The sequence below is a fragment of the Lissotriton vulgaris genome, chromosome 10 (genome assembly GCF_964263255.1).
Source record: "Lissotriton vulgaris chromosome 10, aLisVul1.2, whole genome shotgun sequence".
In the NCBI taxonomy this organism is placed as follows: domain Eukaryota; kingdom Metazoa; phylum Chordata; class Amphibia; order Caudata; family Salamandridae; genus Lissotriton; species Lissotriton vulgaris.
In genome coordinates, this window is record NC_141698.1 from 650463508 (window position 1) to 650478379 (window position 14872).

Consider the following 14872-nt stretch of genomic DNA (forward strand, 5'->3'; position numbering starts at 1 on the left):
CTCAACCCTCAACGCCTCACCCTCACGCCTCACCCTCAACGCCTCACCCTCAACGCCTCACCCTCACGCCTCACCCTCAACGCTCACCCTCAACGCCTCACCCTCAACGCCTCACCCTCAACGCCTCACCCTCAACGCCTCACCCACAGCTCACCCTCAACGCCTCACCCTCACGCCTCACCCTCACGCCTCACCCTCAACGCCTCACCCTCAACGCCTCACCCTCACGCCTCACCCTCAACGCCTCACCCTCAACGCCTCACCCTCAACGCCTCACCCTCACGCCTCACCTCAACGCCTCACCCTCACGCCTCACCCTCAACGCCTCACCCTCAACGCCTCACCCTCAACGCCTCACCCTCAACGCCTCACCCTCAACGCCTCACCCTCAACGCCTCACCCTCAACGCCTCACCCTCAACGCCTCACCCTCAACGCCTCACCCTCAACGCCTCACCTCAACGCCTCACCCTCAACGCCTCACCCTCAACGCCTCACCCTCAACGCCTCACCCTCAACGCCTCACCCTCAACGCTCACCCTCACGCCCTCACCCTCAACGCTCACCCTCACGCTCACCCTCAACGCCTCACCCACGCCTCACCCTCAACGCCTCCCTCAACGCCTCACCCTCACGCCTCACCCTCACTCACCCTCACCTCACCCTCAGCTCACCCTCACGCCTCACCCTCACCCACCCTCACTCACTCACCCTCACGCCTCACTCACTCACGCCTCACCCACCCTCACTCACCCTCAACACCTCACCTCACCCTCACTCACACCTCACTCCCTCACTCACCCTCACTCCTCACTCACGCCTCACACCTCACCCTCACTCACCCTCACTCACCCTCACTCACCCTCACTCACCTCACTCACTCACCCTCCCTCACCCACCCTCACTCACCCTCACCCTCACCCTCACTCACCCTCACCCACCCTCACTCACCCTCCCTCACCCTCACCCACCCTCACTCACCCTCACCCTCACTCACCCTCACCCTCCTCACCCTCAACACCTCACCCTCACTCACCCTCACTCACCCTCCCTCACCCTCACTCACCCTCACTCACCCTCCCTCACCCTCACCCACCCTCACTCACCCTCACCCTCACCCTCACCCTCACTCACCCTCACTCACCCTCACCCTCACTCACCTCACTCACCCTCCCTCACCCTCACCCACCCTCACTCACCCTCACCCTCACCCTCACTCACCCTCACTCACCCTCACCCTCCTCACCTCACTCACCCTCCCTCACCCTCACTCACCCTCACCCTCACCACCTCACTCACCCTCACTCACCCTCACTCACCCTCACTCACCCTCACCCACCCTCACACACCCTCACTCACCCTCACTCACCCACTCACCTCACCCTCACTCACCCTCACCCACCCTCACTCACCCTCACTCACCCTCACTCACCCTCACTCACCCTCACCCACCCTCACTCACCCCTCACACTCACCCTCACCCACCCTCACCCTCACCCCCTCACTTCACCCTCACCCTCACTCACCTCACTCACCCTCCCTCACCCTCACTCACCCTCACTCACCCTCACTCACCCTCACCCTCACTCACCCTCACACACCCTCACCCTCACTCACCCGCACTCACCCTCACTCACCCTCCCTCACCCTCACTCACCCTCACCCTCACTCACCCTCACTCACCCTCCCTCACACTCACTCACCCTCACTCACCCTCACTCACCCTCACCCTCACTCACCTCACTCACCCTCCCTCACCTCACTCACCCTCTCCTCACCCTCACTCACCCTCACTCACCCTCACTCACCCTCACTCACCCTCACCCTCACTCACCCTCACTCACCTCACTCACCCTCACTCACCCTCACTCACCCTCACTCACCCTCACCCACCCTCACTCACCCTCACTCACCCTCACTCACCCTCCCTCACCCTCACTCACCCTCACCTCACCCACCCTCACTCACCCTCACTCACCATCACTCACCCTCACCCACCCCACTCACCCTCACTCACCCTCACTCACCCTCACTCACCCTCACTCACCCTCACCCACCTCACTCACCCTCACACCCTCACTCACCCTCACTCACCCTCACCCTCACTCACCCTCACCCACCCTCACTCACCCTCACTCACCCTCACTACACCCTCACTCACCTCACCCACCCTCACTCACCCTCACGCACCTCACCACCCTCACTCACCCTCACTCACCCTCACCCACCCTCACTCACCCTCACTCACCCTCACCCCTCACTCACCCTCAACCTCTCCCGCACTCACCCTCACTCACACCCGCACTCACCCTCAACCCACCCTCACTCACTCACCCTCACCCACCCTCACTCACCCGCACTCACCCACTCACCTCACTCCCTCCCTCACCCTCACTCACCCTCCCTCACCCTCACCACTCACACCTCACTCACCCTCCCTCACTCACCCTCACTCACCCTCACTCAACCCTCACTCACCCTCACCCTCACCCACCTCACTCACCCTCACTCACCTCCTCACCCTCACTCACCCTCACTCCCACACTCACCTCACTCACCCTCACTCACCCTCACTCACCACCTCACTCACCCTCACTCACCCTCACTGCACCCTCACTCACCCTCACCCTCACTCACCCTCAACACCTCACCCTCACATCACTCACCCTCACCCTCACTCACCCTCACCTCACTCCCCTCAACACCTCACCCTCACTCACCCTCACTCACCCTCACTCACCCTCACTCACCCTCACTCACCCTCACCCTCACTCACCCTCAACACCTCACCCACCCTCACTCACCCTCACCCTCACTCACCTCACCCTCACTCACCCTCAACACCTCACCCTCACTCACCCTCACTCACCTCCTCACCCTCACCACCTCACTCACCCTCCCTCACCCTCACCCACCCTCACTCACCCTCACCCTCACCCTCACCCTCACTCACCCTCACTCACCCTCACCCTCACTCACCCTCACTCACCCTCCTCACCCTCACCACCCTCACTCACCCTCACCCTCACCCTCACTCACCCTCACTCACCTCACCCTCACTCACCCTCACTCACCCTCCCTCACCCTCACTCACCCTCACCCTCACCCACCCTCACCTCACCCTCACTCACCCTCACTCACCCTCACTCACCCTCACCCACCCTCACTCACCCCTCACTCACCCTCACTCACCTCACTCACCTCACCCTCACTCACCCTCACCCACCCTCACTCACCCTCACTCACCCTCACTCACCCTCACTCACCCTCACTCACCCTCACTCACCCTCACTCACCCTCACCCTCCTCACTCACCCTCACTCACCCTCACTCACCCTCACCCACCCTCACTCACCCTCACTCACCCTCACCCACCCTCACTCACCCTCACCCTCACTCACCCTCACTCACCCTCACTCACCCTCACTCACTCACTCACCCTCACTCACCCTCACTCACCCTCACCCACCCTCACTCACCCTCACTCACCCTCACCACCCTCACTCACACCTCACACCTCACCCACCCTCACGCACCACACCCTCACTCACCCTCACCAGCCTCCCTCACCCTCACTCACCCTCACTCACTCACCCTCACTCACCCTCACTCACCCTCCTCACCCTCACTCACCCTCCCTCACCACCCTCACTCACCCTCACTCACTCACCTCACCTCACTCACCCTCACTCACCCTCACTCACCCTCACTCACCCTCACCTCACCACCCTCACTCACCCTCACTCACCCTCACTCACCTCCTCACCCTCACTCACCCTCACTCACCCTCACTCACCCTCACCCTCCACCCTCACTCACCTCACTCACCCTCACTCACCTCACCACTCACCCTCACCCTCACTCACCCTCACACCTCACCCACCCTCACTCACCCTCACCCTCACTCACCCTCACCCTCACTCACCCTCAACACCTCACCCTCACTCACCCTCACTCACCCTCACTCACCTCACTCACCCTCACTCACCCTCACCCTCACTCACCCTCAACACCTCACCCACCCTCACTCACCCTCACCCTCACTCACCCTCACCCTCACTCACCCTCAACACCTCACCCTCACTCACCCTCACTCACCCTCCCTCACCCTCACTCACCCTCACTCACCCTCCCTCACCCTCACCCACCCTCTCTCACCCTCACCCTCACCCTCACCCTCACTCACCTCACTCACCCTCACCCTCACTCACCCTCACTCACCCTCCCTCACCCTCACCCACCCTCACTCACCCTCACCCTCACCCTCACTCACCCTCACTCACCCTCACCCTCACTCACCCTCACTCACCCTCCCTCACCCTCACTCACCCTCACCCTCACCCACCCTCACTCACCCTCACTCACCCTCACTCACCCTCACTCACCCTCACTCACCCTCACCCACCCTCACTCACCCTCACTCACCCTCAACTCACCCTCACCCTCACTCACCCTCACCCACCCTCACTCACCCTCACTCACCCTCACTCACCCTCACTCACCTCACCACACCTCACTCACCCTCACTCACCCTCACCCACCCTCACTCACCCTCACTCACCCTCACCTCACCACCCTCACCCACCCTCACTCACCCTCACTCACCCTCACCCACCCTCACTCACCCTCACCCTCACTCACCCTCACTCACCCTCACTCACCCTCACTCACCCTCACTCACCCTCACTCACCCTCACTCACCCTCACCCACCCTCACTCACCCTCACTCACCCTCACCCACCCTCACTCACCCTCACTCACCCTCACCCACCCTCACTCACCCTCACCCTCACTCACCCTCACCCTCACTCACCCTCACTCACCCTCACTCACCCTCACTCACCCTCACTCACCCTCACTCACCCTCACTCACCCTCACTCACTCACCCTCACTCACCCTCACTCACCCTCACTCACCCTCACTCACCTCACTCACTCACCCTCACCCTCACTCACCCTCACTCACCCTCACTCACCCTCACTCACCCTCACTCACCCTCACTCACCCTCACTCACTCACCCTCACTCACCCTCACTCTCACTCACCCTCAACCTCACCCTCACTCACCCTCACTCACCCTCACCCACCCTCACTCACCCTCAACACCTCACCCTCACTCACCCTCACTCACCCTCACCCACCCTCACTCACCCTCACTCACCCTCACCCTCACTCACCCTCCCTCACCCTCACTCACCCTCCCTCACCCTCACTCACCCTCACCCTCACCCACCCTCACTCACCTCCTCACTCACCCTCACTCACCCTCACTCACCCTCACTCACCCTCACCCTCACTCACCTCACTCACCCTCACTCACCCTCACTCACCCTCACTCACCCTCACCCACCCTCACTCACCCTCACCCTCACTCACCCTCACCCTCACTCACCCTCAACACCTCACCCTCACTCACCCTCACTCACCCTCAACACCTCACCCTCACTCACCCTCACTCACCCTCACTCACCCTCACCCACCCTCACTCACCCTCACTCACCCTCACCCACCCTCACTCACCCTCACCCACCCTCACCCTCACTCACCCTCACTCACCCTCACCCTCACTCACCCTCACTCACCCTCACTCACCCTCACTCACCCTCACTCACCCTCACTCACCCTCACTCACCCTCACTCACCCTCACTCACCCTCACTCACCCTCACTCACCCTCACTCACCCTCACCCTCACTCACCCTCACTCACCCTCACCCTCACTCACCCTCACTCACCCTCACTCACCCTCACCCTCACTCACCCTCACTCACCCTCACCCTCACTCACCCTCACTCACCCTCACCCTCACTCACCCTCACTCACCCTCACTCACCCTCACCCTCACTCACCCTCACTCACCCTCACTCACCCTCACTCACCCTCACTCACCCTCACCCTCACTCACCCTCACCCTCACTCACCCTCACTCACCCTCACTCACCCTCACTCACCCTCACTCACCCTCACCCTCACTCACCCTCACTCACCCTCACCCTCACTCACCCTCACTCACCCTCACTCACCCTCACCCACCCTCACTCACCCTCCCTCACCCTCACCCACCCTCACTCACCCTCCCTCACCCTCACCCTCACCCTCACTCACCCTCACTCACCCTCACCCTCACTCACCCTCACTCACCCTCACTCACCCTCACTCACCCTCACTCACCCTCACCCTCACTCACCCTCACTCACCCTCACTCACCCTCACCCTCACTCACCCTCACCCTCACTCACCCTCACTCACCCTCACTCACCCTCACTCACCCTCACTCACCCTCACCCTCACTCACCCTCACTCACCCTCACTCACCCTCACCCACCCTCACCCACCCTCACCCTCACTCACCCTCACTCACCCTCACTCACCCTCACTCACCCTCACTCTCACCCACCCTCACTCACCCTCACTCTCACCCACCCTCACTCACCCTCACTCACCCTCAACACCTCACCCTCACTCACCCTCAACACCTCACCCTCACTCACCCTCACCCACCCTCACTCACCCTCACTCACCCTCACTCACCCTCACTCACCCTCACTCACCCTCACTCACCCTCACTCACCCTCACTCACGCTCACTCACCCTCACTCACCCTCACTCACCCTCACTCACCCTCACTCACCCTCACTCACCCTCACTCACCCTCACTCACCCTCACTCACCCTCACTCACCCTCACTCACCCTCACTCACCCTCACTCACCCTCACTCTCACTCACCCTCACTCACCCTCACTCTCACCCACCCTCACTCACCCTCACTCACCCTCAACACCTCACCCTCACTCACCCTCACCCACCCTCACCCTCACCCTCACTCACCCTCACTCACCCTCACTCACCCTCACTCACCCTCACCCACCCTCACTCACCCTCACCCTCACTCACCCTCACTCACCCTCACCCTCACTCACCCTCACCCTCACTCACCCTCACTCACCCTCACTCACCCTCACCCTCACTCACCCTCACCCTCACTCACCCTCACCCTCACTCACCCTCACTCACCCTCACCCTCACTCACCCTCACTCACCCTCACTCACCCTCACTCACCCTCACTCACCCTCACTCACAGCATCTTCACTAAATATATTTAATAAACTTTAAGCTATTGGCAATATAAAATAAAATCCATTTTATTTACGTATTAATTATTAATTGTTTTTTAAAGCCATTGATTTTTTTAATATCAATACATATAAGTCACATATAAGTCCCGTTAATACAAAACATGTTGCTTTACAAATGCTAGAGGTGTCACATTTACAAAAATTATAACTATTGGCTTTGTAAAGAAGAAAGCTATTAATTTAGCTATTTAGAAAAAACAACACATAAATAAAAAACAAAAAAATAAATAACACCTATAGCTCAAACTTTCCTACTGCGAGACCTATTGCATTTCCAATGCAATAGGTCTCGGAGAATTTGAGTTACAGCTTTTAGAAATGTTTATGGCTTTTTTTTTTTAATTCTTTAGCATTGGCTACAGGAAACAAAAATGCTAAAGATTTACAAAAAAACCCATAAACAATTCTAAAAGCACTAACTCTAATGCTGCGAGACCTATTGCATTTCTAATGCTTGTTTGCTTTGTGGTCTGTTATTTGTCTGTTGTGTTATTTACACTGAGCTGCATGTGGAAAGCGCCGGGACACTCTTTTAGAGTAGCCGTACGCTATGTTCGAGGCATGTGGGCTGCTGAATTCATATCTGTGCATAGATCGCCGCCTAGTGTTGGGTCCGGTTGATTGCACATTGTTGTCCTGGAAGAGTCTTCGAAGTATCACGAGATAGGTGGCTCCTCCCCTGGACTACAGTGCGCATGGGCATCGCCTCCATCCCCAGATTGTTTTTTTCCGCCATTGGGTTCGGATGTGTTTCGGTTCCCTCTGTCGGAATCGATAGTTGTTTAACTTTTCTAACTTGAGACCAAAAGGTCTTTAGGATTTGCGTCGGTATTGTCAATCGTTTGGGTTTGTTTATTCATCGGCTCCGAACACTTGCTGCCCTTCCGCGTGCTGTCGGCGCGGACGGGCCTACACGACGCTCCAGACTACTCAACATGGAACGAACTCCGTTTAAGAGGTGCCCGGTGTGCACCTCAAAGTATTCACACCTCGACGTGCACCCAGTGTGCAACAAATGTTTGTTGCCGGACCACGATGAGGCCAGGTGTATGGCCTGCTCCAAGTTCCGGTGCAAGAAGACTCTAAAGCTTCGTAGGGCCGCTAGACTCCAGGCCCAGTTATCGGCGCCCCCGCCGGACAACATCTTTGAGGAAGACGTTGATGATGACACCGTCCTACAAGTTTCGGACTCCAGCCCGGCGTCGGAGGATGACAACTACGACGCGGGGGACGAGGAATTTGAGGAAGTCGTCGGTGAGGTAGGGGACGACGACGGGGCCATTGCCACCGTGGAGGATAGCTCAGAGGAAGAGCATCCTCAGACTGACTCAGGGGTCAATCCCCATTATACGGCCCAGGTCGAGGGATCGCCTTCGGGCCTTACCCAAGACCTTACTACTCGTCCCACGGCCCCGCCTCCGGGCCCGGCCACGCACATTGGTGATGCGCCACTCCCGGTACAGAAACCGAAAGTGAAGCCATCAGGGTCCACACCAGTGGTGTCGAAACCGAAAGTGAAAGTCGCACTGGTGAAACTAAAGGCTCCAAAGGCCTCAGCGCCTAAGACGTCCAAAATGGCCGCCGACATCAAGAGCCGTGCTAAGATGGCCGACCCGAAGACCCCGGTGTCGAAGGCGAAGGCGACCGACGCGGCCGCGTCAGCGCCGAAGAAGGTCGACGACCCGAAAAGAGCCTCGAAGACTCGTCAAGACGGCTCCGAAGCTGTGGCTGCGCCGATTCCGGTCGACAAGGCCAAGGGTGGTGATGTGTCGGCTCCGAAGACCGTGCCTCTGATCGCCGACCCGACTCCGGACTCGGGGGAATCGCTCGAGCCGGTCCAGCCCTCACCGTCCTTGACCAAGAAGGTCACCGAGTCCCTTCAACGTATTCGGAAGGACACCTTGGCTCCCGGACCGAAGGATGTGGTGCCGAAGCCTCCACAGAAACCGGCAAAGGCGCAGACGCAATCCATTTCACGCTGCCGCCGAAGACGACGCCGAAGGCTTTCGCTCCAAAACACGGGCCGGGGCGCCCTCGAAGCTGGTGTCGACGCCGAAAGCATCATTGGTGGTGTCGCAGCCTCGGCTCCAGCCACTCGCGGACGAGGAGCGTCGAGAGGTTATCATCGACGCCAACACAGGCAAACTCTCTCTCCTTAAAAGGAAGATCACCCCGGAGCCAGTGTTGGAACATTTTCGTATTCCACTCAAAAAGAAGTTGGACTCTGCGGGTACTTCTGCCCCTGTGGAGCCTGCATCTCCACAAAATTTGGAACTCTCACCAGCTCACTCTATCGCTGGGGAAGGCGACGGAGATGAGGAGGACGAGTACAATTATCCAGCGTACTCGGATCCGGAGGAGGTCAATGAACCTTGGTCTGCTGGAGGCGACCCTGAGGACCCTCAGTCAGGTCATGAACCACAACTTTTTGCAGCAAAAACTTCTCCAACAGAGGACTCAGCAGCCTTCAACGCTCTGATTGAGAGAGCTGCGGCTAACCATGATGTCGACCTCCATGCGGACCCAGTGGATGTCGATTTTCTGTTTGACACCTTCTCAGTGGCTGAAAAGTCTGTCAAGACATTGCCTATGCTCAAGGGGGTGCTGAAGCACGCGCCTGAGGTTTTCAAGGATCTCACTCGGGCGCGGGTCATCAATCCTCGTATTGACAAAAAATACAAGGCAGCGCCCACTGATCCGACGTACATCAAGGGACACTTGCCACTGGACTCTTTGGTTGTATCCAACGCACGCAAGCGGGCAAACTCGCAAACCACGGGTGATGCTCCTCCCCCAGATAAAGAATCGAAGATCTTTGAAGCCTCAGGAAAACGTATTGCTGCACAGGCAGCTAATATTTGGCGCATTTCAAACACGCAGGCCCTACTTGCACGCTACGATAGGGCTCACTATGACACCCTAGAAACACTTCTGCAGCACTTGCCTGATCAGTACAAAGAGGGTGCTGAAATGTTAATTCAGGAGGGGAAGCTAATCACCAACGCTTCCATTAAGTGTGCACTGGACGTGGCTTATACCGCCTCCAGGGCTATCAACACTAGTGTCTTACTGCGTAGACATGCATGGCTTCGAATATCAGGGTTTAAACCAGACATACAGACAACCATCTTAAATCAAACAGTTAATCCAGACCACCTGTTTGGCCCTGAAGTGGATGCAACCCTTGAAAAAATGAAGAAAGACACGGACACTGCTAAGTCTATGGGGGCCCTCCAATCCCAGCAGTTTCGGGGTGGTTCCATTCGCCGCTCCAATAACAGAGGCACCTCAAGGGGTCAGGCATCACAATCCACGCAGTACTTTAAAAGCAACACCCAAACCTCATACACCAACAAGGGTAGAGGTGGCTACAGGGGCAACAACGTCAAAGGCAGAGGACGTGGAAACAACAGCTCCAGGTCCTCTACCACCAACAAACAGTGACGCCTTGTCACTGCCCCCCGACCACACAACACCGGTCGGGGGGAGACTCCAGCAGTTCCTGCCCGCGTGGAAATCCATCACCACGGACAGGTGGGTCAAATCTCTTATCCAGTACGGTTACTGTCTGGAACTTACTTCCACTCCACCAAACATACCTCCAAGAAGCCGTCCTATGTCCGGCGAGCACTTGCACTTGTTGCAGCAGGAGGTCAAAGCCATGCTGCAAAAAGGGGCAATAGAGCTCGTGCCGCTGCAAGAAAGGGGATCAGGAGTTTACTCTCTGTACTTTCTAATCCCCAAAAAGGACGGATCCCTCCGGCCCATCCTGGACCTCAGGCCCCTCAACTGGTACATTCTGTCAGAACACTTCCATATGCTCACGTTGCAGCAGGTTCTCCCTCTGCTTCGGCAGGGGGACTTCCTGGCTACACTAGATCTCAAGGATGCATACTTTCACATTCCCCTGCATCCTTCACACAGGAAGTACCTCAGATTCACAATTCAAGAACAGCACTACCAGTTCAGGGTTCTGCCTTTCGGGGTCACCACAGCGCCAAGAGTTTTTACAAAGTGCCTGGCGACTGTGGCGGCGCATCTAAGACGCCAGAACATCCACGTCTATCCTTATCTGGACGACTGGCTCATTCAGGCAAAGTCAGAACAGCAGTGCGCCGACCACGTGTCCCGCACCATTCATCTCCTGCACGATCTGGGATTCTCACTGAATTACCCAAAATCCCATCTCCAACCCGCCCATATACGGCAGTATCTGGGCGCGACAATAGACACTCTGGCAGCCACTGCGCAGCCAAATTCAGTGAGAATCGCCAGTATCCAGACGCTGATCCAACGATTCAGACCTCAGCACTCGCTTCCAGCGAAGGTGTTCATGCAGTTGATAGGCATGATGGCTTCCTGCATCTCCATCGTCCCGCACGCGAGGTTACATATGCGTCCGCTTTAGGGGTGCCTAGCACGTCAGTGGACTCAGGCTCACGGGCAACTAACAGACCTAGTGTTGGTGAGCGGTCGAGCATACAACTCTCTGCATTGGTGGAATCCACAAAACCTTTGCAAGGGCCGACCGTTCCAAGAGCCTGTGCCACAGATTATCCTGACGACGGACGCTTCTCTCCAGGGATGGGGAGCACATGTACTCCACTACACAGTGCAGGGACTATGGACACTACAGCAAAGGAAGATGCACATCAATGTACTGGAACTGATGGCGATCTTCATGGCCTTAAAGGCATTCAAAGTACATCTGTGCAACAAGGTCGTGTTGATCCGGACGGACAACATGACGGCCATGTACTACATCCAGAAGCAGGGAGGCACACACTCTCCGCAGCTGTCTCATCTGGCTCAGAGCATGTGGAAGTGGGCCATTCAGAGGAACATTTTCCTCATGGCGGAGCATCTCCCAGGCAAGGACAATCAGATGGCGGACCTGCTCAGCAGGCACAGCCACCAAATGCACGAGTGGGAGATACATCCATCAGTACTCCAACCGTACTTCCAAAGGTGGGGTCATCCAGAGATAGACCTGTTCGCCACAAGGGAGAACGCAAAATGCCAAAGCTTCGCCGCCAGGTTCCCACACCCGCAATCGCAGGGCAATGCGATATGGATGAACTGGTCAGGCAGATTTGCGTACGCTTTTCCCCCAGCACCTCTGATACCGCTGGTGGCGCGCAAGCTCAGGCAGCACTCGATGACTCTCATCCTGGTTGCTCCAACGTGGGCTCGCCAACCATCGTACACCACGTTTCTGGAACTTTCCGTGGTACCGCATCAAAGGCTTCATCTCACACCCAGCCTTCTGATGCAGAGCCATGGCGACATTCAGCACCCAGATCCGCAACAGCTCAACCTGGCGATCTGGCTCCTGAAGTCCTAGAGTTTGGCTACCTCAATCTTCCCCCCGATTGCATGGACATCATTCGGGAGGCAAGGAAGCCCACTACTAGAGCATGTTATGCGGCTAAATGGAAGCGGTTTGTCGTTTACTGTGTAAACCACGACATTGACCCGCTGGATGCTTCCATTCAGAACATCATTTGTTACCTGTTCCATCTGTATCAATGCAATTTGGCGTATTCTTCCATCCGCATTCACCTGTCTGCTATGGCCGCATACCTCCAGAATAGGCAACACCTTTCACTTTTCAAGGTTCCTGCTATCAAGGCATTTCTGGAAGGACTCAAAAGGGTCATTCCACCACGGACACCACCAGCACCAGAATGGAACCTCAATGTGGTTCTTACAAGGCTGATGGGTCCTCCTTTTGAGCCACTGCACTCTTGTGAGCTTCAGTTTCTGACTTGGAAGGTGGCTTTCTTAGTAGCAATTACATCGCTACGGAGGGTTAGTGAGTTGCAGGCACTCACCATCCAAGAACCATTTTTCCAAGTACATGCTAACAGGTTGGTGCTCCGCACTAACCCTAAATTTCTACCCAAGGTTGTATCTCAATTCCACATAAACCAGACAATTGAGTTGCCAGTGTTTTTTCAAAACCCTGAGTCGCTGGCGGAGCGGATGCTCCACACCCTTGACGTTAAAAGAGCCTTAATGTACTACATTGACAGGACAAAGGATTTTCGAAAGACCAAGCAACTTTTCGTTGCATTAGCCTCACACCACAAGGGTAATGCTATTTCCAAAGCTGGTATCGCTAGGTGGATCGTGAAATGTATTCAGATCTGTTACGCTAAGGCTAAACGCACTCTCACTATTCCACCAAGAGCCCACTCCACCAGAAAGTTGGGGGCCTCTATGGCTTTCCTTGGGAACATTCCCTTAGAGGATATTTGTAGAGCAGCCACATGGTCTACCACACACACTTTTACTAAACATTACTGTGTAGACGTACACTCTAAACAGCAGGCAGCTGTTGGTCAGGCTGTTCTCAGAACACTTTTTCAAACTGCTACAGCTGGCACGGGCGGCCGCCGATAAGAGGGGGACTGCTATGTATTCTATGCACAGATATGAATTCAGCAGCCCACATGCCTCGAACTGCAAATGCTACTTACCAGTATGCATCTGTTCTTGGCATGTAGGGCTGCTGACATTCATATCGCCCGCCCTCCTCCCCGGCGCCTGTAGCAGCTGCAGTATTCATATATATATATGCTCATAGCATGGTCATCACTCACATAGTTCACTCCATCTCTGCCAATGGCTAAAAACAATCTGGGGATGGAGGCGATGCCCATGCGCACTGTAGTCCAGGGGAGGAGCCACCTATCTCGTGATACTTCGAAGACTCTTCCAGGACAACAATGTCCAATCATCCGGACCCAACACTAGGCGGCGATCTATGCACAGATATGAATGTCAGCAGCCCTACATGCCAAGAACAGATGCATACTGGTAAGTAGCATTTGCAATAAACACAATATAACATAACATAACATAACAAAATAAAATTGATGTTCAGAAATGCAATTATGAGTTCTGTGTCAGGCTACAAAACAGCTGTCTTTTCTTAATTTCCTCTCTGTGGATTTTAATGTAAGTATTTTGGGCAGTTAAATGTCAACGTAGGCAAGTGATTCAGTATGGGAACATCCAGCTACTAAATTTGATAACTCTGAGGATTTCGGTTTGTCTGTGGAAATCGTAGTCTAAACTACATACCAGGATATCAAGGCTTCTGGAGTGAGTTAGTGAGTAAGACCTTCACACCAGCAGAACATCTGCCACCTGATTGTCATACCTCTACACTGGCTTTTATTGAAACCAGTGGTACAGTATGCTGTCGTCTTGCTTCACCTGAAGTTACATTTTCTATGGCAGTGCTCATGGACTTAAAGCCAGTCTGGGTGGCTGAGATGCTCAGTGAAGGTGTGTGTTTCCACCCTTAAAAGCACATCACAGCCAGTATCTACTTTTGCAGCGTGAATCTTTCTGGATACACTATGCTGTGCATTATTCCGCCATCTAGTGGTTGGGTGCGGAATTCTAGCCTTCATTCTCTATTTTTTCGTAGCCCAAGTGAGCTTAGACATACCACCATTTGGTGTTCTTCGTGACGTCGACGTGCTTCCTCCTGAAGCTCCCACCTTTGGTTGCCATCTTCAGATTATTTTTTACGCCGTTGGGTCTGGATCGTTGTGGAGGAGTTCCAGAGTTTCATAAGAGGAATCGACAGAAAACGGGAAAAATCGCTAAAATAGAAGGTTATCATCGCACCCGACTACACACCAGGTAGCCGGGACTACTAAGGAGAAGTACATTTCGAGAGCTCGAAGTTCACATGAGAATGCGCACACAGGGCGCAGGA